The 24,025-nt window shown below is 32.3% G+C and overlaps 1 protein-coding gene and 1 pseudogene across 7 annotated transcripts in view; one reads left to right on the forward strand and one right to left on the reverse strand.

Moving 5' to 3' along the window:
* Positions 1 to 24,025, forward strand: part of RFX3 (regulatory factor X3) — a 254,136-nt gene that overhangs the window by 7,153 nt on the left and 222,958 nt on the right. The window contains exon 2 of one of the 7 annotated variants that reach the window (XM_023521264.1): positions 11,064 to 11,069. The exons of 4 other annotated variants lie outside the window; for them this stretch is intronic. The gene's annotated coding sequence lies outside the window, so the exon portion shown is untranslated. Of the gene's footprint in view, positions 1 to 11,063; positions 11,070 to 22,998; positions 23,068 to 24,025 lie in introns of those variants that run through there. 2 more of the 7 variants (XM_023521267.1, XM_023521265.1) reach the window with 2 other exon arrangements.
* Positions 10,813 to 10,931, reverse strand: LOC111730123 (annotated as a pseudogene).

A 24,025-nucleotide genomic window follows, 5' to 3' on the forward strand; every position in this document is an offset into this window, starting at 1 on the left:
CATACAGAGTAGGTAGACTCATTCAGCTCAGCCATCTCCTCTGCTTCCTTTCTCCAATGAATTTGACATATATTTTTAAAGGAACTTTTGGAAATGCAGCCTAGATGGTAAGGTTAAATATTATTATTACCATTTTCAATCTATTATTACAATTTCTATATATCTGACTGCCTTCTTGAACAAATACATATCCTTGTTCCGCTAATGATATACTTGAATGTGATTTTGCTTCAGTAGGCTCCCTTCCTAGTCCTGACTGTGTTCTGGCCTCTAGGTTAAATCTCTAGTCTAGTTTAAAAATACTGTGTGCACAGTCACATATGCCTGCTTATTTCTGACTCTTAACTCCTGGATTTTTCTTTCTCATTACTTTTATTAGAAACTATAATCCCAATCAGTACTGCTTGCCTTTGCTTTATAGTAGGGGTCCCCAACCCCTAGGCTGAGGACTGGTATAGGTTTGTGGCCTGTTAGGAACCAAGCTGCATAGCATGAGGTGAGCGGCAGGCAAAGGAGTGAAGATTCATCTGTATTTGCACCTGCTCCTAGCATCACTGCCTCAGCTTCACCACAGATCATCAGGCATTAGATTCTCATAGGAGCACTGGTCCCTGGTGCCAAAAAGGTTGGGGACCACTGCTTTATAGTAGCTGGTCAAGACTACCAGAGGTTCCTGATGCTTCCTTTTTAGGCAAAAATGGGTAAGGACTAATAGGAGCCCAGCCCAGGAAAACTTATGAGTGAGGCTGGCTGAAAATAAAAGTACATTAGTCGATGAGAGGAAACAATATTGAGAGGTTATGTGGAAGGAGAAAGGAGAGCAGTGGCTAGGCTGAGAAAGAAAGGTCTTTAAAGGTGCCAGCCAAAGGAAGGTAAAAAGGAGAAAACAAAATTTCTGTTCTGGTATTCAGTCTGTCACTAACTGTAAAATCTTAGTCTAGTTACTTAAACCCTCTAGGTCTCAGTTTCTTCATCTGTAAAATGAAACGATAGGCTGTGTGGTCTCTAAAGCCCTTTCTTGCACTAATAGTCTATGATTCCATGGCAAGATTGGCACTGGGGAAAGAGAAACAAGCCAGTAACATGGGGCCAGGCATTGGTGTTTTCCTTGCAGATGGACTCAAAGGGTGGCATTTTGCTTGCCTATCATTTCTTCTGATAAGAACAACAAAGAAAGAAAACCCAGAGCCTGGGTCTAGCATAATGGCCATACCTGTGGCATAATCTCAGAAGGTTCCGCCATTTCACTTGTCTCCTTAGAGAACTGTGGCCAAATGCCCTGATTTCCTCACCCACGTAGGAATTAGCTGAGTCTCACAGCTTGAGCTCCTGCCAAGCCAGCTCCTCTATGTCTGTGTGCCAGACAAGTGTCTGACAGTTGGGACTCCTGCCTGTTGCTCACCAATGAGATATTTAAAACAGGATATAATTTCTCAAGTATGTGGATAGGCAATTAGAGAAAGAGGGATTTTTGAGTTTTCTCATCATAAACAATAAAAATTAATTTAAGTTTCTGTTTATCTCATTTTTCAACATTTCTTTTCCAGTTATTAAACCTTGACTTTTTCTTCCCTTAATATTATTCAGCTGGTTTGGAAAGAACTAAAGTCTTGTCAAGGAGTCTGAGCAAGTTCTGAGGGCCTTTGGAGTACTTTGATACCCCACTGTGGGAAGCATTGCCACCATCCACACTAGTAGTCTTTTGTTTTTTCATTGGTAATACTTACTGCTTTTCTTTTTTTTCCTGAATATTGTTTATACTTGGACAAGCATTTTTTTTTTTTTAGCAGAAACATTGTGTCTTTTGGTCAAGAAATGTACATTTCCATAAAATTTTACTTTAATGTTAATTTGCTAGTAGACTTAAGATTTTAGAGCTTTGCAGACTATGAAAGGAAGCATATTTTCATTAGTTCAAGATAAGTCTTTTGTTCTATATCTCACTTCTTTTATTAATCTAACAAGGAGTGTGAAAGATTAATAGATTAGAATTATTGTTGCATTTAAAATTATTTTAAATGATTTTTTACTAATATAAACATTCTAATATCTGAACTACATTCAGATTCATATGCTTGATAAGCATTTTTACATTTTAATACAGTAACTATTATCATTAAAAATGTATCTTGGCCCTCTTCAGTCTCCATCAGCATAGTTTATCTTAATGTGCAAAACTGTTTTAGAAACACTGCTGTTTTGGGTTGTTTCTTTCTCCCATACTTTTGTTGGGGAGAGGGTGAGGGAGCTTGCTAGAGAGAGGCAGGAAGAAGCAGATACATTTAGAAATTACATCCTGTTTCCATTGTTAAATATTAGTGCATTGCATATTCTACCCAGTTTGTTTTCTTGAACTATGAGGTTTGGCCAGGATAGGGCTTGAGGCGGGGATTGGGAGTGTGGGGAGAGGGAGAAAGAAGTGATTAAGGTGATCAGTGTTTTTTCCATCTCTTTCCTTTCCTGCTATATTATTGAATAGAGTGCATATACTTTTGTGAGGTTAGGCATCTTATTACTCTATATTTGTGATTCTTTTTTCCCCTAAAGACTGACTGTACTGTATGTCTATCCTTTAGTATACTAGTGGATGTGCAATAATGTCATTATAAGGAGCCTATATTGTGGTTTAGTCATGCACTGCTTTAGAAAGTTAGGAATAAGAGAGAGTAGTGAGAAAATCTAGTTTGTGTGCCAGGTGACAGAAATAATGCCTTAAATCCACCTCTCTACATTTTGCTTTGGGTAGGTTATTTTGTGGATTCATTTTTTTTTTTTTTTTCTTTTTTCAATTGATCCTTAGTTTTTCCCCTGCTCCTATTTAGGCTAATATTTTAAAGAATCAAAGAGTATAATCTGTCACATCAGGCTTTCACTGATTGGCGTATATCTGATGACAGTTTTGGACATGATTTTAATGAAGTGTCAGCTTAAGGGTCATTAATAAAAAGCACACGAAAAGATACTTTATTAGTGATCTGAAAATCACCTTTGCCATTTAAATTTACAATGTGTATTTTGATGTACCACAAAGAAAATTCAACATGAAAAATATAGACACAGACACCAGATAAAGTTAGATTCTTTATAACATGATCATATTGCATGCTTCTAAAAGACAGAAAAATGGAATTAAGCTTAGATATTATGTTTTGTGTATATGTGTGTGCAGACCTTTCAAAAATCATTTTAATGTACATTGTACTTGGTGCCATAGAACTTCTGTTAATACCATTTTTGCTCACTTTTTTTTTTTTAATTATACATATAACAGTATTAGAAAATACTCCAGTGCTGTTTTCTTGAGGCAAAGAAAATTAGGGGAAATGTTTGACTTAAGTTCTTTGAATGATCTTTGTGTGATTTGGGGAACAATGTTTAATAATGCCTCACATTATATGATAATTTTTAGAGGCTACTTTGAATTAATACAGGCCATGAATACTGAAGTCAAATTAAATTATAGTTAAAGGCAAAAATTGTAATTCATTCCAGTTATAGTAGATTAAGATATTGTGCTGCTGACCCAACATTTGATCTGTTCTTTTATTTTTAGAAGTCTGTTGAGTTTTGAAATTTAAACCCTTTTAAGTGACGTTGAATGAGGAGAGATCCATAATAGATAGGAATCTAAGTGTCAGCAAAGATTTGAGAACCATATGGCTTGGAAGTGAGGTGGGATTATATTTTTGAAATTGGAAGGCAATGTATTTTAATATTTTGATTGGGTTAGACTTACTTGATCATTTATTGGTGGTGTCAGAAGTGCAAGTGACCGGGGATTGAAGATGTTAATAAAAGTAATTTATGAGAGGAAGTCATTGTAGTGATCCTGAAACTTCACTTACCTCCAGTCCTACTGCCCTTGATTAAAAGAAATGCTCCATTCTTGGATAATATAAGCCTCGCCTTTATACTGCATTTTTGTTCATTTACATTGCTTCTGGAATTTCCCAAAATCTACAGCACAGTCTTGTACGATGCATTATGTGTGAGCGTTGGAAGTTCCAGGTTACTTGTTGATTTACATACTTGATAAAGAATGCCAATAGCCTACACTCCATGCCCAGAACAATACCTTACTTAATCTGAAGGAATGGGGTAATCCAGGCAGGATCATATAATTGGAAAAACTAGAGTATGAACAATGATTAGTATAATTTAGATAAAAAGGTCATTTTAGAGGCTACATGTATAACAAACCCAGTTTGCCATATTTGGCATATCTAGTAATATTACCACTACTATTAATAACATTATTTCTAATATTTGATTAAAAAACATTCTAGCAGAGGCCTAAGAGATAACTGGATATATTAGTCTTTAAGTTTGTAGTTTTACATCATTGTCCTTTAGCTTTTACTTTTGAATGAGGATTAAAGGACTTAGATCAATATGTATTTAATGCCAATGCTATTTTGGTTAATTGAGGAATCCTGAAATGACTCAGATTTCTATTAGGTTTTAAGGAGCATTTTGAAAAAAAGAGGAATGAGATAGTAAATATAAAATTACATATTTCCTGCTATGTGGACTTATTTTTTAAAGTTTCAAATTGTAGAATGCTACAGAAATAATAGAGATATTTGAGAATCAATAAAGATGAAAAAGAAGGGTAGGAGGAGATATTGAACATGTAGTTGGAATTAGTGGAGAATTTTGAAGTAAAGATAAAAATAAGGTAAGATGGATAAATCAAAGTATGAATGGTGAAATAATTTGTTGGTCTTTTTTTTTTGGGAGGGGGGGCTTACTGTGATTTTAACTGATGGGAAGCTGAGGAACAGATTGTACTTAAGTTTCTTTATGGGCACCACATTTTTTGTTTTTATTTGTTGAAAATATAATGAGTCTCTGGGATCTTTGACTATTATTGTATGGAATTTCACTATTACTAAATATTGTGTATAGAAAAGTATTAAATTGAGATGGTACATCAGAGGTTTTTTGTAATTATTTTATTACAGAGTTACTTAATATAAAAATATACAAAATTAATATATTCACTTGAGATATCTGGCTAACTTATCTGATATCTAAAGCAGTTTATATTTGGGAAACCAATATATAGTGTGGAAAACTATGTACCATAAATGTATATATTCTTAAAACTCTCTTATTTTAGAACTTTTATAACTTATATCAAGCAGAGAGAATAGTATAATAAATCCCCATGTGCCCATCACACAGATTTTACAATTAGTACTTTTGATGGTTCTTAAGGCTATATAATATGAGATAATTATTAAAAATACTTGAATCCTTATCTTGTGTTGCCTTGAAGAAATTTAAATCTAATGTTAAGAACAGACTCAGTGTAGACTTCAAACAGTGCTTACATCATATTTAAGACAAAATATTTAAGTGTAATTGTGATCATCATGTTGTTTTTTCTCAGTGCAGCGTATTTTTAAATCAGGAAGTTTGTTCTCAGTTTTTGGTCAGCTTTTTTGTTTAGTAATTCCAGTCTCTTCTACTTGAAATCTGACTTATTAGAAAAGGGATTAAGCATAAACAAAGCAGCCTAACGTTTGCAGCACACATGAAAACAATTGTCTTGAGATATATCTCTTAGGTGAAATGGTGCTAATCTTTTGTACATCATTCTTTTAACTTGTTTTTGATTAGATCTGGGTGAACTGCTAAGAGTCATTTTGTAAGTTGATAAGGGAAGAGAACCAAGTATTTTCTAGAATATTTCCTCCAACGGTAGCTACTCAGTTACTTGGACATAACAGTGTAAAGGAAGAGACATCCATTGCTAAGAGCAATGTACTGACAACTTATAATATCATTCACAGCAGTTTAATAGTTCCTAATTCACCAACTCCAGAGAATGAGGAGGATCTCTTAGGTTTTTCTTTGACTAAAATTAGGCAGGTATGAAAAAAGCTTATTTTTCCAGTGCTAGCGTCTATAAGAAACAAAAATCCATTATTCATGTTGGAAATTATTCTGTAATGAGCAGACTAATATGTATAATCACTAATGATTAATGTCACTTTAATAAATAATACAAAATGTAGATCTAAATCTCTTTATTTAAAAGATGATGTTTCCTTGTTGTTTGAATCTAATTAAATGATTTAGGCATGAAGACGTAAATATATTACATTAAATAAGGCCTGCATTTTTCAGTTATGTTATATCAATTGCTAAACTTCTCTCTGATTCAAAAGATTCCATAGAAATGTATACGACTTAAAATGTTTTGGCTGTCTTTTAAAATATTTCTACTACAGGATAACTAGCCAGACAGAATAGTGAACTGGTATAAAATAATCAAATTAATGATGCACTAATTAAACGATCTTATCCTATAAAGTACAATTTCTTTTCTCAAAGGGTTATAGTTAATTCTTTCTGCCATTAGGAAACATCTGCAAAGGGTTACATTTAATTCTTTCTGCTGTTAGGAAACATCCGAGTTAAGTCATCCTTTATATTAGATTCTTACATATTTAAGCTTTCCAAAAGTAGGTAGAAGATGTAACATATACAAGAGAATACCAGTATAAAGCTTAATAAGCCAAAGAATGCTGGAACTAAACATAAATGTAACCTTGAAAAACAAAAGATTATGGAATATACATGTTAATTTCAGTAATATTTATTGAATATTTTATTATAAACTTAATGCAATATCAATGTAAATATTGTTTATAATAACTTTTGTGGCTTTAGATACCTTACACTTAAAGTATTATTCAGCTTTTTATTATTTTACACTCAATATAGCATCAATGAAAGCACTGACGATTTTTATTCTAGTGTTTAGAAGTTTTTTTTTTAATTTCACTACCATTGCATGTATGTCATGTATTAAAAAGAAGCCATTTCCAATATGAGAATAATTGGTCTACTTATTCTATATTGGAGTAACTCCCTAATAGCAAACAGATTAATGTTCTAATTTGGAAGAACCCCATGTAAAACAAAACTTTATCCAAGAATTGCTTTGTATTTTAGAACCTGACCTGTTTGCATAGCAGCTAAGTTTTTGGGTCTGGAACTGGAACAACAAACCTCTATCATGAGTATGACGGGATCAACTTCAGCCTTTCTCCTTTTTCTACTTAAAACTATTCTACTGTCATATTCTTCTACTCATATACTATGTTTGACTCTGTCCAGCCCACTGAAAGGGACATCCAGGGAGCTAGAGTAGAGATTAAAGAGGTGAAAAAGTCTGTCGCTAGAGTTATACATGCTTCCAAATGGTACAAATATGTAGAATTCCAGTAGAGACATAATTAGGATGTTTTATTTTAGAATCAGAATTTTTAAGTTGGAAAAGACTTTGGAAGTTATCTAGCTTAACCCACCACTCTGCCCCCCACTTACTTTAAAGATAGTGAAACAGAGGTAAGTTACTTGCACAATGATACATAACATTTATCAGAGTTGGGGCTGTTGGACTCCAGACTCCGCTCCTCTACCAGTGTTCTGTTATATCATAGCTAGTGCAAAACTTTTATTAAAGGCAGACAACCCAAATGTGCTAACTTTAGTAATCAGAATACTTGTTTATTTTATCTACAAGTTCGAACTCATATTTTTTCTAGGAAAAATAAAGTTTTATAATTCTTAAAAGTATGAATAAATATCTTTAATTTTTATTATCTCCAACTATAATTTTGGCATACGGATCATTAATTGCTTTATTTTAGAATGACATAGAAATAAAATTTCAAATATTTTCACAAATCATCAATTGGCTGTATGTATATTAAGGAGAAGTAACATACTTTCTAGATTTTTTAAAGAAAAATATTATATTTTTGTCACTATCATTTGTATTTCCCCTTACTAGGTGTTAGTGAATTATGCCATAATCACTGTATTGATGTAAATAATTCTCAGATCTGACATGCATCTCTTTACTTTCGATGAGGGTAAGAGTGATTCTAATCATTCCAAAGATTGTAAAAATCCATTGAATTATTAATTTTTAAAATTGAAACATTTGTTCCAGTAGGTCACTCTCTTGTGGAACAAAAGTGAAATACTGGCAGCTGATACCTCTGGTTCAAGCTGAGACTTGCCTGGCTGGGCATTAAAGGTGTTGCAGCACCCTTAAGTAAAAGAACCAACAGAATGAGTATGTGAAGGGACTGCCCTTTATTCCATAGCAACAGAAGCAATACCAGCAGTCATGCTATTATGTGACTTCTTATTTTCTTAATCTGAATTTTTGGAAGGATATATTGTTTACTGATTAATAATATGAGATGGTGGTAGGAATAAGATTTTTTCTTATTTTTTCTGTATGTGTATATGTATGTTTTAGAATTGGAAGTAAATCTATGAGGTCAGGCTTGAACTTAGTTTTGGTATCTTGTTTTATGATAAAGATGCACGATTTGAGCACTAATCCTATTGATTATTTGAAACAATTCTTCTAAGAGAAACCAAGGATATGATATCTGAACTTTCTAGTTGTAACCTGATGCTCTTACCAGCCTCATCTGTGGCACCAAATCTGAAAGGATACATTTATATAAAACAGGAGTAGGTTTCCTGTAGGAGAAAACCATTTGTCATTTGTTCTTAACAAGGTAAATCCCCATGGACAAACCTTTCTTGTAAAACTGTTCCCTTTGGATTTATCTTTGCCTTCAATAAAAAAGGAGATATGATAAACAAAAGTATGATGAAATAGTAGTTAGCTCTTGCATTTTTGCCTAGAAGTTCTTCATTCTTAGTCTTTATGAAAATTTTTAAAATTTAATGCTGCTATTTTATTTGAGTTAAGAGAGACTCAATATAAGGCATTAAATTGCTTTCTGTTAATTGAAGAAAACAGTTGTTTTTTTTTTTGGAGGGGGGCAGAATTTAAATCATTTATTTTTAGACTTAATTATACTCCATGATACCTACTGGCCCATAAAACAGAATGGCAAATGTAGATATTAAGAGTGTAATTCATTTGAAAAGAGAATGTTAAACTGTAGGAAGTCTTAAACTGAGATTCGAATATAGAGATTTAGTTACTGGAGTAACTAAATACTATACTGCTCTATTTGTTGGATATAAAGAGGAAGAATCTAAAATGGAATGCATCCTTAATATGTTATGAATTTATAATCTGGACAAATTTTTGCTTAAACTGTTTCCAAATATGGATTATAGAATCTTCTCAAAAGAAAGTACTTTGGATGTGTTAAAAAAGCCCAAAGTTTTATGTTTCTATGGGTCAGAATCTTTCAGGTTTCCTCATTGTCTCTTCATCAGAATCACTTAAGAAATATTAAGTGCCACAAAACTACCACTGTGCTGTTAGGAAGCTTACAGGCTACTGTATATTTTCAAATTTATATTTCACCCTTCTGTTGTGTGACTTCTTTTTTTGGCCATCCAGGCTTTGGCCCTGGGTTTGAATTTTAGTTCTGCTACTGATTAGTGGTTTAACCTTCGGCAGATTACTTAAACTCTGTGAAATAAGGTTACTAAAATATACCTTAAAAGATTGTTTCAAAAATTACATTAGATGACATAGACAAACTGCACTGTTTTTGACAGGTAACCGCTCAGCAAATGGCAGTTGCTATTTACTACCCTATGGTCACCTGAATTCTGCCTTGTCATTTTTCTGTAAACTTGGTTCTCCTTTATTTTTCTTAGAATGTGTTTCCCAGTTTTCTTAAATTCATGTTTCCTAAAGTTACATAGAATAGTACCTAAGTTGATATGGTCATTTCTAACCCTGATACTGATTGGAGATTATGATTTAGATTTTCATTTGTAAATGTTTGCTCCTTCTCAATTGTCTCAATTTCTGAAGGCAGTAGACTCCACAGCACGTTTTTGAACTCAGCACAAAATCCAATGTCCTTTTCTGGTAGAAGCAATCCGTGAATAATTATTAAGCCTCAAGTTGTTTATCTTTATCTCTAATCAAATTATAGACAATGTATTTAACCATTTTATAATTTTTCTAGCCCTGATTTTATGACCTTTAGAACAATGCAATTCTATTAGTTCAAATGGATTTATTTACTTCCTGTTTTCTACAAGGGATTTAATGGTATGAATTCATGACTTTTGGATATTTCTTCAAATACAGCATCATCTAGTAGGCAGTATATTGGGGCTAACCTTAACCAAGGTCTCATTTCCTCTAATCAAATGATTTTTTTCTCTAATTCTGTATGTATATATAAATTTTATGTGTGTGTATGTATGTGTGGAATTCTAGACTTGCCTGGGATTTCTTCAGTATCTGCCAACAGTAATTTCTTAGTTTCTGAAGTTGGGGAGTGCCTTTTAGGATCCATTATTTTCTTCCTATTTTCTGATTGGCACGGTGTGAGAATTCCTAATGCTGCTTTATGGGAGAGACATGGGGGAGCATTATGAGAACTATGCTTTTTAAGGAGCTGTTCTGAATACCCAAATCTCTTGAGTTTTACCTTTTGCTACCTAACTTCATTGTCCTGTCGGGATGTCAAAAGTACGGAATTATGACTTGAGTTCCAAGCTTACACCAAGGCAAATGGTGGTATGAGAATGGAATTATTACAGTAGTCAGATCTGTGGTTGTATTTGTGATATTCCAGTATGTGGAAAGGTAGGGTTATTTGCTTTGATATTTACTACAGAGATTTTTCTCCTGAAAAAGTTTTTTTATTTTTTTGAAATAATGGAGTTGTCATTCATAAATCCGTCCAGCTCTCTCTCGCTCTTTCTCTCTCTCTCTCTTGGAATGAACAGCCCTGGGTTTGAATTTTAGTTCTTTTAGTTCTCGTTTTCTCTCTCTCTCTCTCTCTCTCTCTCTCTCTCTCTCTCTCTCTCTCTCTCTCTCTCTCTTTTAAACACCTACAGCACCTGGTATTCCTAGGTGGTCTCCTATCCAAGTTCTAACCAGGCCTGACCCTGCTTAGCTTCTGAGATCAGATGAGATCGGGCTTGTTCAGGGTGGCATGGCCATCGACCAGCTCTCTTTTTAATCAGTGTGTTTTCATTCTATACTGTCTTTTGAGGTAATTGAGTTTGGTGAATTTACTACCAGTTGTGAAGTCATTTTAACCTTTTTCCAGACTCAAAGGGTTCCCTTCAATTTCTAGAATCAGGTGTACAAGCTCACTTTCACATTTTATATCCATCCATTCATTTATTGAGCAAATTCCAGTATATACAATATGGGTCAAGCAGTCAATCTCTATGGAGACTACCACAGTGAACAAAACTGATCAGATCTCTGACATTGAAAAGCTTACATTCAAACAATTGAGGATGAGGGAGAGAGAAGATAAATGAGTATTATAATAGATGGTTATAAATGTTATGGAGAAAAATAGAAGAAGAGGGGAGTAGAGAAGGATAGGTGATGAGGGTTGCAATTTTGAGTAGGATGATTAGGTAGACTATAGAGATAAGGTGACATTTGAACAAAGCCTGACAGAGGTAAGTTTTGTATATTTCTTCAACTGTGGCTTTATATCTTTATAACATTGATGCCTTGATTAATGCTAGCCTGCTTTCTATACGAAAGAGTCCTAAGTGTTTAAAGCTGGCCTTACACGGTACTTTTCTTTCTGCCCTTTTCCTCTTTCTCTCATTTTTATAAGCTTTCCCCTGAATATACAGCCTTTACCTTATGTTCTTTTCTGGTGTATTAATGAAAACTATGGTTTTCTATAAGGAAAGAAGCGGATTAAGAGACTTTCAAAACTTTATTTTTTTTGAAGGGGTAGGGGCTGTTTAATTCTTCAGTCTACCCTACCTGCTTTCAAGTCAAATGTTCTTCTGAAACACCTCTATCACTAAAAATTGGAAAGAATTGATACATGAAATATTAAAAGTAAAAATCACAATAGGCAAATCAAAATTAGAATTAGCTGACTGCTAGATTGTTTGGTTATACCCTTGCTTTGCTTATATGCCTAATTTATACTAGAGAAAGAATCTTTGTATATGATGGCTTGTATGATCAGAATGCTCTTTAGTGTGAAACTAAAGATGTGAAAATAAAATGTCACTGTTTATATAGCATAGCTGTCTATCATTATGTAGTCATCTTTAATCATAGATTTATGAATTTAAATTTTTATGTATGCAAAAAAACAAGTGAGAATTTAGATAAATAACAGTTACTAATAGAGGCAAATTGACTTAAATTCTGTTATTTTGACAAATGGATTGTCATGCTGATATTTTTTAGAATGAGGTTTTTAATGTACTAATGTCAAAATCATATTTTTAAATTTCAGTTCAATGTCAAATATTAAGCATATGTGCCTGTCATTCATTATGAAATGTACAGTTTAATAGTATTCGAGGCTATTGTACTGTATTGGAATACTTCAAAAATGGTACAAAATATATTATATAATGTAGTAATAATATAATGTAGTATAATATAATGTAATGTGTGTTTTTAGCATATTTAAGTTAAGGAAGTAGAAATTGCTTTGGAACCTTAAACAAACAAAAACAAACTACCTTTCTCTGTTTGAACTTATATAATTACATATACAATATTTATTTCTAATTCTGTTTTCCATCCTTAAAAGATGATTAAATAATTATGCTTACAGATATGCCCAGGCATTTGTGTCTGAAGTGAGTCCAATATGCCCACAATTTAGCAACCTGTAGGCTAGCTAGAGTTTGTTAAACTTGAGTAGTTGGTATTTCTGCCATTTAAAAATATAAATTAAAAATTAAAGAAGCTGAATTTAGTATAAGCACTTGTTTGTACCATCACCATGTTTATGAAAAAATATGTGAGCTGTAAAAGACTTTGGAGCGCAAGTCTACTCTTATTTTTTCCCCTAATTTCTTATTAAGAAAAAATTTAAACATATACAAAAATATCCATCACTCTACTTTAATAGTTAACAACTCAAAAGTTAATTTTTTTTCAGCTATACCTCTTAACTCCCCACCTATACCATTAATATTCCCCTTACTTTTTTCCTATGGAAAGAGACCCTAAATAGCCGAGTCATGCTCAGATTGCCACCATTGCTCTGCTTTCCCATGTCATGTCATCTCCCCTGTGGATGGAAGGTAGATGAAAGAAAATATCTTAAAAATAATAAAGGTTAGTTTCCAGACAAGTATTATTCAAGATTTTGAGTTGTAAACTTTAATATTTCTTGTCTCAGATTTTGATTTGGAATTAAATATAATCTTCCAAATTTACTATAGACTCCACAAAGATAATTTGCTAAGTACTCTATGAGAAAGGAACATTTGTCTCTGTATTAAGGTGGTGTGTTTCTTTTATGTTTCCTAAATATTCCCTGAATATTTGCTTTTGCAAAAATTATGAGATACATACCTTTGAGATTTTCTGCATTTATAATGTGATGTAACTAAAATTGTTCTTTGGATTTATAGAAGTACTTGAAGATGCCTTTTTCTGTATCTTCAGTTATGCATTTCAAAAATTAATTGATCTAGTACCTTATTTTCAATTGATCTAGTACCTTTTTCAAATTTTTGAATATATAAGAGTAGTAGTTAAAAAGTGAAAGTGGTTTTTAAGAAGTTTTAAACAGTTTTTAATTGATATCACTTTTCTAATTACGTGTTTGTATCACATTCCTTTTGTAAAGTTTAATACTAAAAATAAAACTCTTCCGTTGTACTTTCAATATCCTTTGACCATGGCTAAACAAATTATAAAAATAATTTGAAAAAAGCATTTTGGGAAATATTCCTTTAAGAGAAGGAAGAAATAATATATAGTTATGGCTCTTATAAATATTTCTTTTCTCTTTATAATTGGTAAGATATGACTACTAGAAAGAATTCTAACCTGTAAGTTATTTGTTACCAACCCTAATTATGTGACTTGTCAAAGAACCTGCAATTCTTAATAAAAATTTATGGAATTAAAAAAAGAATTCAGTTTTATTCAGTAGCATTTATTGAGGATGTTTTATTTATTTATTTATTTGTAAATGTGTATGTGGACATGAATCAACTATGATGTGGTGGTGCAAATCCAAAGAAACTGGAATGTGCAAAAAAGAGACTTAATTCCAGGGATGAATATGTTAGTCTCAATAGCTACATACTCTTCTTGTTTTCTTTTAAGGATGCCACACTGCATAATTATTACAGCTTCATAAAAAACACCAGAAGGCTCTTTCCAGCAACACTTCCACTATGAGATTTTTATCTCCATTGAAAAATGTTTTATTCTTTATTTTTGCCCCATTGCCTTTTAGTTAATTGTGCCTGACAGGATCCTAAGTATTAATGTAGCCAGTTTAGAACTTTCTTTCCAAGCAGATTCTTCCAGCATTATTTATTACACTTGACTAGTAATTGACCAACTATTAAATAACTACTTTAAAAGTTAAACACATTTGCCTAACATGTCCTGTGAATGTACACATAGATTATGACTTTAATAACTTTATTGATTACTGTGAATGTAATATGTAGTGTGTATGCTTTAATATTTTGTTCTTGTTTGGAAAAAAATCAATTTTCATTATTTTTAAAAAGATTTCCCTGTATTAGGTCCTGCGCTTATAGAATTAAGTTAAAATTTCCTTATCCTAAATGAGAATTGGAAAATATTTAAATTACTTTAATGTAAAATTGAGTCTTCAAGTTACTGATCACGTGTTTTTTATATCATAAATGTTACCAATATCACTGCATCTTTTAGGAACATTTTCTTTTCTCAATTGTTGTATGCCGTCTTAAGAAGTAAGGCTGGACCAAGGAAAATCTAATTATTGAATATAAAAATCTCATATTGTCTATTTTTTCCTTTTTTCCTCATCTGTGAAGTGAATCATGTTTCTTTCTGCAAATTTTTTTTCAATGATTCTCTAACACATTCTTGTCTCTCTTTATCATCTTTCGTGTCCCCTTTCTCCTATTTGCTCTGTTCTTTTGTGCTTGGCTTTACTTATTATAGGCTTTTTCAGTCTAAACCTTCTTAGCCAACCCATTCCCTTCCTGCCTCAATCTCAGTTCTTTGGTCATATGTCTTTGCATTGCCTCTCAGCCTGCTCTGACACTCCTTTATTAGTGGATTGTCTTTTTTTGGATAGTTGTTTTGCATTCCTCTGTTGTTACTTGGTACTTTTAGAGAAATAGTTAATATCCTTACTCTGCTTCCTATGTTGCACAAAGAGAAGAAATAAACACAACCATTGAAGGACAGATATACATGGTTCTTTAAAAAAGCATAAGGTAGTATAGTTGACAGATTATTTTAAAAAGTGCTCCCGGTTCAGAGTAGTTAGGAGGCCTAAATTTTGCCATGAATATAGAGAAAATGTCGCCTGGCTTATTTATTTATTTATTTATTTTTAATTATTATTTTTAACTTTGAAAAGCTGCGGGCAATATTAATATAGTCAGAATATCCCTGGAAAGTTCTGGATAAGTTTTCATAGTTAAGATTACTGTAACATCTATATTATTTGTATTTACCTGTGTGGCCTTTGTTATTTTGTGGTAGACCAACTTCATCTATTTTTGTCTCCAAATACTTTATGGGAAAGACCTGTCATACATAAATAAATAAAAGTCAGTTCATTTTTTAAAAAGCAGATAGAAGTCCTGTCTCATACTCTGCTCACTTTTCAAGTTCTTTTCCACATAAATTTTTTTAGCAATATTTTTCTCTCTTTTTTTTCACTTACGTTCAAGTAATGCTATCTAATTGTAGTGAATTTATGTGAATAATTTATTGAGTATTAATCTTTAAAGTTATAGAGAATATGCATATGATAGGATAGAATAGATTTTAGAATTAATATGAAATCATTACTAACCTAAAGGAATGAAAAGAAAAACAAAATAATCTATTTTTATAAAGTGAAATTTAGAATTTCTTCAGTTTCTCATTGCTTTTTTTTATGGGGCAAGGAGAGTGTTATTTAGTTTTGCAAATGTCATGACTCCTGGGTTTCTAGATTAAATTTATTTTCCAATTATTGGAGTTTATTTAAGTCTAAGATATATGTGTGTATATATATTTTATATATTTATATTTAACATATATTTAACTTAAAATGATATATATATATTTTAAATTAAAGTTGAAGATACTTTGTATTGCTTTTTTTCCCCTGAAACTTTTTTTCTTTTCTCTTTTATCCCTGAAACTTTCTGAGTTCATTTATATCCATTACGACCTTTTAGAGGAGTATATAGAAATAAAAACTTGGAGATGGTAGGTGGTATAATTGAAATGTAGATCATAATCTGTTCTTTGTTTGTTTTACCAAATTAGTTAGGGATTCTGAGGATACATTTTGAATATTTGTGTATGTTTAGCATTTTGTCCCTTTGTTAGAAATCTCTCAGTGTGACTTGTTTTTAATAGGATGTGTCTTGAATTGTGAGCCAATCACTCTTGAAAAGTATTAAGCCCTTTAAACACACTAGTCATACCATAGAGGGAAGCCTACAGGTTTATTAGCACTCCTTAGCCTGAAAGCGCAGCATACCCTTCTAGGTTGCACAGCAACAGACTCCTAGCAACGGTGATAGATTGAATTTCTAAGAGTGACCAAGCCGGATGTAATAATAAAACAAGAGGTACAAACAGTTGTCATGGTTTTCTTTTCACAGTAAGCGTTTGATTTGGGGAAGCTTAGCCTTTCAAAAATGGGCAAACTTCTTATAAAACTACTGTTTGTATACAGGATTTCTAGTGTTAAAATAACAATAATAGTACCAAATTTAAAAAGTTACTGATTAAAAAAAATAGTAAGCTCAAAATAAAACAAAACAAAAGGTAAAAGGATTATCATATAAAGTTTTCAGGGAATTTTTTTAAAAGGCTTTTATCATAAACTTAAAACAGTAGCAAAATAGTCATAATGCTTTTTAAAAATTAAAATAATAATATTTGTGCTTCCTTTTTGAGATCCTTCATTTATTTAAATTTTGCGACAGCACTTGTAGTTTTATATATATAATTTAAGTGGATGTGCATATAACACTAATGCTTAATAAAATTTAAGAAAACACTATTTGAACTATATATATGCAGTGTTTTTTGAAATTACGAACTAATAACTAATTTAGCAGAGAATTTATTGAAAAAGAAAGAATAAAGTAGTAAAATCTACAGTTCTCCACAGTAATAGTAAATGTGATATTCCTAAAGGTGTACTACTGTGCTATAACTTTGTCAACATTTCTCCTGTGTATCCTTTAGGATGTGTTTGCTACATAGCCATTAAAAAAAGATTAATTCAGATACATTCACAACCTGAAACAGATCCTGATTTCATCAAAAGAAACAGGTCTTGGTATAGCTGCTGGAGTAGGGAGTAGAACTATAGCCTGTGACAGCAACAAGCTGTAATATACATACATGCTAATATTCTTGATTTGTTCATCTTTTGTGTCAGCATTGGGAAAAGATTGTTAAAGTGGCAGTTATAGTAAAAACTGCAAATTACAGTAAAGAGCAGAAATTAGGTATTTGTGACCTATTATATTTTATTAAAAGACTTGCTTATTAAAATGGTATGGTTTATTCTGATTGCTTGACAGCTGCCCTAAACAGATTAGAAAATACACAGCTTTAGCTAAGGGTAAAATCAACTTCCTAAGCAAGTACATGACATAAAACAAGTAAATGGTATAGTATAAACTTTTTTAAAACAATAAATTGGCTATTCGTAGAGATGTTTATTAGTGATTAAGTGGCATGCTCTTTTGCATTTCTATAATAATAGCTTACCCACAGTGACATTTTCCCATTGAGGTATTTTACTACATCCACCTGATATTATATACTTGGTTTCTACTAGAGGATCTTATTATGAGGTATCATAAATCCAGGGATCAGCATGTCATCACAGAGAAGCTTTTTCCTGCTAACTGATGAATTATTATCCTAATTCAGTATAAATGCTATCTTTACCAGGCAGAACTCTTGGAAGTTTTACCACTAGATTATCAATTTCTGAAATGTTTTTAATGTTCTTTTCCTCTTAATAATCCAGTAGGGCCACAGAGAGTTTAATACTTGAATTTAGGCATCCCTGTTACAATACTGAATTGCTTTCCTAAAGAAAAATTTATTATGTGACTTTTGTTATCTTCAATGGTATTTCTGAAGTTTTACTGCTGCCTACTTTGTTCTATCTTTATTTTATATAGTCACTATATAGCACTTAATAGAACAGTTCTGCCTATCAGTTATTCTGAATTATAGTTTAGCAGTTAGGTAGACTGACCTGCAACACAGTCTAACATTTCATGACTGTATCATGAGGCATGGATATGCACTGTTGTTCAGTCTGTGAATATGAAATCACAGCTCACTCTTGAAGACACAAACACAAGTTCACTATGACGCAGATTTGTGGGAAGATTACTTTCCTCAAGTAATGAATATAGATATTTGTCAGGACTGTCACAATATTGATGGAAGTCTGTCGTAGTACTTGCATAGAACAGTAAAATTTCCACAAATGCCCAAACTATGCTATGTGAAACACTCATGCTAATTCCATATACACAAATAACCACTACTATTTATATCTTTAACTTAAAAAAATCTGATTGTATAAGGTCTGTCAGCTTGCAAAATTGTTTAGAAAAGATGTGAGTCCTCATCTTTTGAATAAAATAGATCTGTTAGAATCCCGGCTTTGATAGCTAATTATTCTTAAACTAATTCCTCAACTACTTTGATCTCAGATGTGCTATGTAAATATGGAGTTATTACCTATTCAATTGGTTTCTAAAACGAAAAAGTGAAAAATAAAACATCATAAGTTTATATAGAGTAGTATTGCAGTCTAGAATTAGCACTCAAAGTGGTAGCCTAGTATTGTCATTATCTTTCTAGTTTACTCCTTGTGGTAGGTTGTGAAGAAGGTGGCATCTGAAAATGGTAACATGGAACTGGATATAATCAGAAACAGAATTGTTTTCAAAGAGGGATATTTTGTTAAGTCGTTTTCACTGTTGGTTACTAGGTTAAGAATTTTTTAGAGTAAACTATGAAGTGATCCCTCTTCACAGATTTAAATCTTGGGGTAGGATCTTTTCAAAGATTACAAGAGCAATTATCAATAGGACAAATATGCACTAAACAGGTGAAATACTTATTATGCTATACAAAGGATAGAATTTAAAGAATAGGGTAAATTTATTTATTTTAGTAAATATGTACAGTGAGCCTTATTTTATTTAAACATTTAGCCTCTCTCCAAATTTTTCTTCTATGTAAAAACTTTAAGAGCAGAAGTGAGTAAACTGCCCAGCCTTGTGTTACTTTGTTGATATAAGAGAATTGAAAATGAATTATCAATAGCTTCTGCTGAGAAGTAAGGCAACAGTGGAGTCACATGAAAATCTGATTACCTTTTGGTACTTTTTGTCCTATCCCTTAAAAAATGTTCAACATGTTCACCAATATTTTACAAAGTTTAAATTTTAATATATTCTGTTGTTGCTACAGGGACAATAAAGGCATTTAATTTAATGAGAAGATATTTGCATAAGAATAGAAGTGGGTTGAAATATAACGGTTTCAATTAGTAGCATTTAATCAGTTTAGGCAATGGCTACCCTGTTTCAATTCTTTGAACAAGGTAATGCTAACCTAAGCTTAAGGACAGGAGGAGATACAGAGGTGCTAATGTTGCTTTGGTATTTTAGGAGAGAAGAATACCAAGCTACTTAGAGCCAAGAGAAATTAGCACTTAATGTTATGTGGATACAGTATTTCTGATAAAACCACTAGCTGCTGCCAGTTGTTCTGCAGATTTTAAAATAATGAATTTTTTTCTTGACTTATGTGCTTATATTGTTAAACTGTTCAATGATATTAGGTTGAAGAATTAAATATTCCCAAAAACATTAAATTAGGAATTTTTAAATATCAGAGTTAAAATATAATTCTACTCTGATAAAAGCAATTTTTTTGTCATCAATGAATATGTAACTCTGACTTACACATATGGTGCAATTGTCCACTTGTAAAATTGTAGAACGTAATTGTACCTTTTATGCTTAATTGAATATTATGTCCAGGCCAGTGAAGATTCACACATTAGCTTTGTAAGTAATCCCTCTGCATAGCATTTTTTGACCAAAAAATTAAGTTTTTATCTTTTTTTTCCTTGCTATTCTTAGCACCTTGAGTTGTTGAATTGGGGAAATATGGTATGTATACATATACATTTACATACGTATGTATGTAAATACACACATGAAATAGCATAAACTTTCTTTTCAGTGCAGTCTGAAGTTAGAATTCTTCATATTGAGATAACCACTAGGTGAGAAAAACTAATCAAATACCAAAGTAGTCCAAATTCTTACTATTGGTAAGGTCTTCTCACACCAAAGTCTTTTATGCAAACCATATACTGTATAAGGATGCTGCTCAAAGTGTGAATAAAGGGTCTTTGCGGTCATAAACCCTAACACTACGGGTGCAAGAATACAAATGGAAACTCATTCATTATATTTCTACATACTTAAATGTTACAAATCAGCTAACTATTAAATAAAATATTCTCTTCCCTCCTAATTTGACAAATATAACTTTATAATGACATGGATGGCCATTTAGAATTCTTAGATATTTCAGTTCTGTTCTAGAACATAGTGGCAAAGGGAGAACTGGCCTTCTGTCACCTCATCCCTGTCCTACAGTCTACCTCCCTTTCTCCATATCCTAGGCTCTTTACCATAGCATGTTCACATGCTCACTCCCCAAGCAACCTCGCCTCACCCTTTACAAGTTATCTCTTGACTACGCCTCAGGCCTGCAGGTGCGTATGCCTATATTACCTTCTGCCCTGGGATTGATAGTCCAGGGCTCAGCATGGGATTTTGGGATACTGGGATTCTGCTGAAGTAGATTCCAGAGGAGTCAGAGAGCATGACCCTGTGTTGTGCAGATTTCTCACTTTATGTGGAAGCACCTGGGCAGTGGGCCAAAGTGTGTTCTCTAAAGTGCATGGCCCCTTTTTTCTAGGTCTCAGGATGGTGCTGGAAGGGATCATGACATGACATGAGTGACAAATCAGCAGGACTTATTTACTGTTATTTGGGGGGGTATGAGAAAATAAGTGAAAAAGTTTAAAGAACACTGGGTTCCAGGAAGATTACAAAGCCAATTTAGCGAGGACAACATGAGAGAACAGATGAGATGGAATCTGAATGCAAAATAATTATGTTTTGCTCACCATTGTATCCTCCAGCACCTAATCAACTTGTAGCACATTGCCAAGCACATAGTAGCAACTCAATAAATATTGAAAAGCAAAGAAAAGGTATTTTGGATAGCTATGTTAGAGATGTGAGAAAAAGTCATTGTAGAATATAAGAAGAAACAGGGAAAATACGTTCTTGTGGGACCAAGGCAGAGCTTTGAGGGAGGGAGCATCTTGCTGTGATTGTCAGGTAGTGTGTGAGCTACTTGTGTGTGCAGACCATGTATATTCAATATTTGTGTGTGTGGTACCTCACACAGTTGTAATTCTTTCTTAAATGAATAATTGAATAATTTTATATGAGAACAGGCTTTAAGAAATGAATTGGATTTTAAGGTTAAAATGATAAGTGGCAAAGGCAAATTTGTATCATCAGTGAACTAGTGTGGTGGCTGAGGAACTTGTTATAATACAAGAAAAGAAGAGGTCATGAACAATTGTGTTAGTATCAGAATGAGGTGGTAAAAGATGTGTCCAAAGATAATATATTACTTGTAACTTGTTTGAAGAAGAGTAGAAGATGCAGATGACTATAGATTAGCTTGAATTTTCTAACTTGATAGTCACTTAACAAGTTAGATATAGAAGAGTGTAGTTGGAGAAAAAAATGAAAGGAGTATGTATAACAGTCATTTTGCTCAAAGTCAAAGTATTGTTACTTAGTTTGTAATGTGTACTATAATACTTCAAGTCAGAAAATTTCAAAATGACAAAGTAACAGGAAAATCTGATAAGTTAAAATTACTAAGTTCTTTTTGAGAACTATGTGTTAATTAATGTAGATTTTAGCATTTTTGCTGTATCTGATTTGTAATCGCCTAAATACACAGCAAACACCTGTGGTTATTTTAGTGATCCTTGTCTTGTTCAAGTAACCCCAAATATGTGTATTTATATTATTGCCTGTTCATATATACTCAGCTGTGCCTGTTTGCTTTGTTATTTTTCTAAGTTTAATGGACCAACATAAAAATTTATGGCAACTGTCACTTAATGTCACCTTTACCTTTAAAGAAAGAAAGAAAACAAAACTAAATCATGCCAGGCAACTATGATGCCATTTATAGTTGACTAAATGATCAGATATACTCTGTACTAAATTGATATGTTATGGGCCAAATTTAGGGCAAAAATGATATAACACATATAAACGAACATGTAAGTTCATGTTTGTATAGCAGTGTTACCCTAAATTTATTTTATTAGCCAATAAAAATCATTAGCTTAAAACAACTTTGCTCGTTTTCCCTTGAACTAGATTTCTTTTTAAAATTTCCATAAAACTGAATAATCATGCATGTCTTATGAATTTCCTCAGTGTTTTGACCTGTATATGCATTTTTGCTTATTTATTTTTAGGAAACACATTTATTTTTAAGGAATGAACAAAGATATGTCAGTTGCTAATCATTTCCCACTTTTGCTTCTCTATATACAAAAAGTTAGCAGTCTGATTCTCAGAATTGTTTCATCTCTCATCTTAACAATTTAAAAGTACAGATTTTTTTACGAAGCATCATTCTCTTTATTTTTTCCCTAAATTATATTTTTCTTGATTATTAGAATAATATATTTATTCTTAGAATTCTAATTCTTTCAAAAATGAAACTTCTCTCCCCTTCCCTGTAAAATCAAGACTATCTTTTTTGGCTAAATAGAAAACTTTTAAAATACAGATATAGTTTTGCAAAGAAATACTTTAGAAATAATTCAGTTATATGACAACATTTATTCACAAACTTAATAATTTAAAATAATCACATATTTTCTAGAAGTTAAAGGATTCATTTTTAACGTTTATCTAATTCTTCTTGCTTTTAATATTTTAGGCCACTTGATCATTCTGGCATTTTATGGTAGAGAATACATTGTGTTTGGCTCATGGAAAGAATATGAGGTAATTGATCACATATTCTCTATAAATTCTGAACCATATATGCAACATATAGAGTATTTTAATATGTCAAAATGGGATCTCATGTTCAAATTTTTTTCAGTTACTTTTATATAAGATTTTGAGGTAAGTTTTTCCTTTCTTGATGGTTGATAATAGTTAATATGGTAAGGAACTTTATTTCCTTTCACTACTTGTATATGTTTAAGACAAAATAGTATCAGCCTGTTCTGCACATATTATGTTAATTATGATGATGATGATGATGGCTGCAGTTCACAGAAAGTTTATTAGCATTTAAATCAGAGGATCTGACAAGTATTAGAAACATGTGAGTTACAGGCAAAACCAAGGACATCATGGTTAAATTGCTGGATTAAAGGACCAGTCATTGATTTTAACACAGTATTTTGCAACATCTTCTAAACCTGTGTATGTTGGGGTAACTTCATTCACACTGGGTGAGTCAACCTGGATATTAGGCTCAAGGGATAGACGGCTAGTGAGTAATGTCAAATGTATACTTTGCCTTCTGTCTTCTAGTAGTGTTTTTACAGGTCTCTGGGATTGTGTGTTCTTTGTTTTTATTTTTCATTATAAAAACGAGTCATATAGAAAAAAATTCTTTTTGGTAAGTTATTATTTTTAATTGCTTCTGATAGCTTAGCTTTCTTTGGGGCTATAGGAACCACAAGAGAACTCCTCCTTCCTACCTGCCTTTTCAGCCTGCCTAAAGTAGGAGTAAAGGCATGCATTGAAAAGTAATGCTAGCACAGAGTTTATAGGTATTGAGGTGCCTTATAATGTGAAATTTCTGGGTACTCTTCATGGTCATTTAATGAGAACACAAATATGACTCTTATGTTAGTGTTTCCCCATTTCTTTGGTGCCCATATGTCACCCCATGTGGTGCCTAGGTCTAATATCCTAAAATGGCAGTCAGCTAAGTGTACATGCCACA

This window comes from Pteropus vampyrus, unplaced genomic scaffold, assembly GCF_000151845.1.
Source record: "Pteropus vampyrus isolate Shadow unplaced genomic scaffold, Pvam_2.0 Scaffold301, whole genome shotgun sequence".
NCBI lineage: Eukaryota > Metazoa > Chordata > Mammalia > Chiroptera > Pteropodidae > Pteropus > Pteropus vampyrus.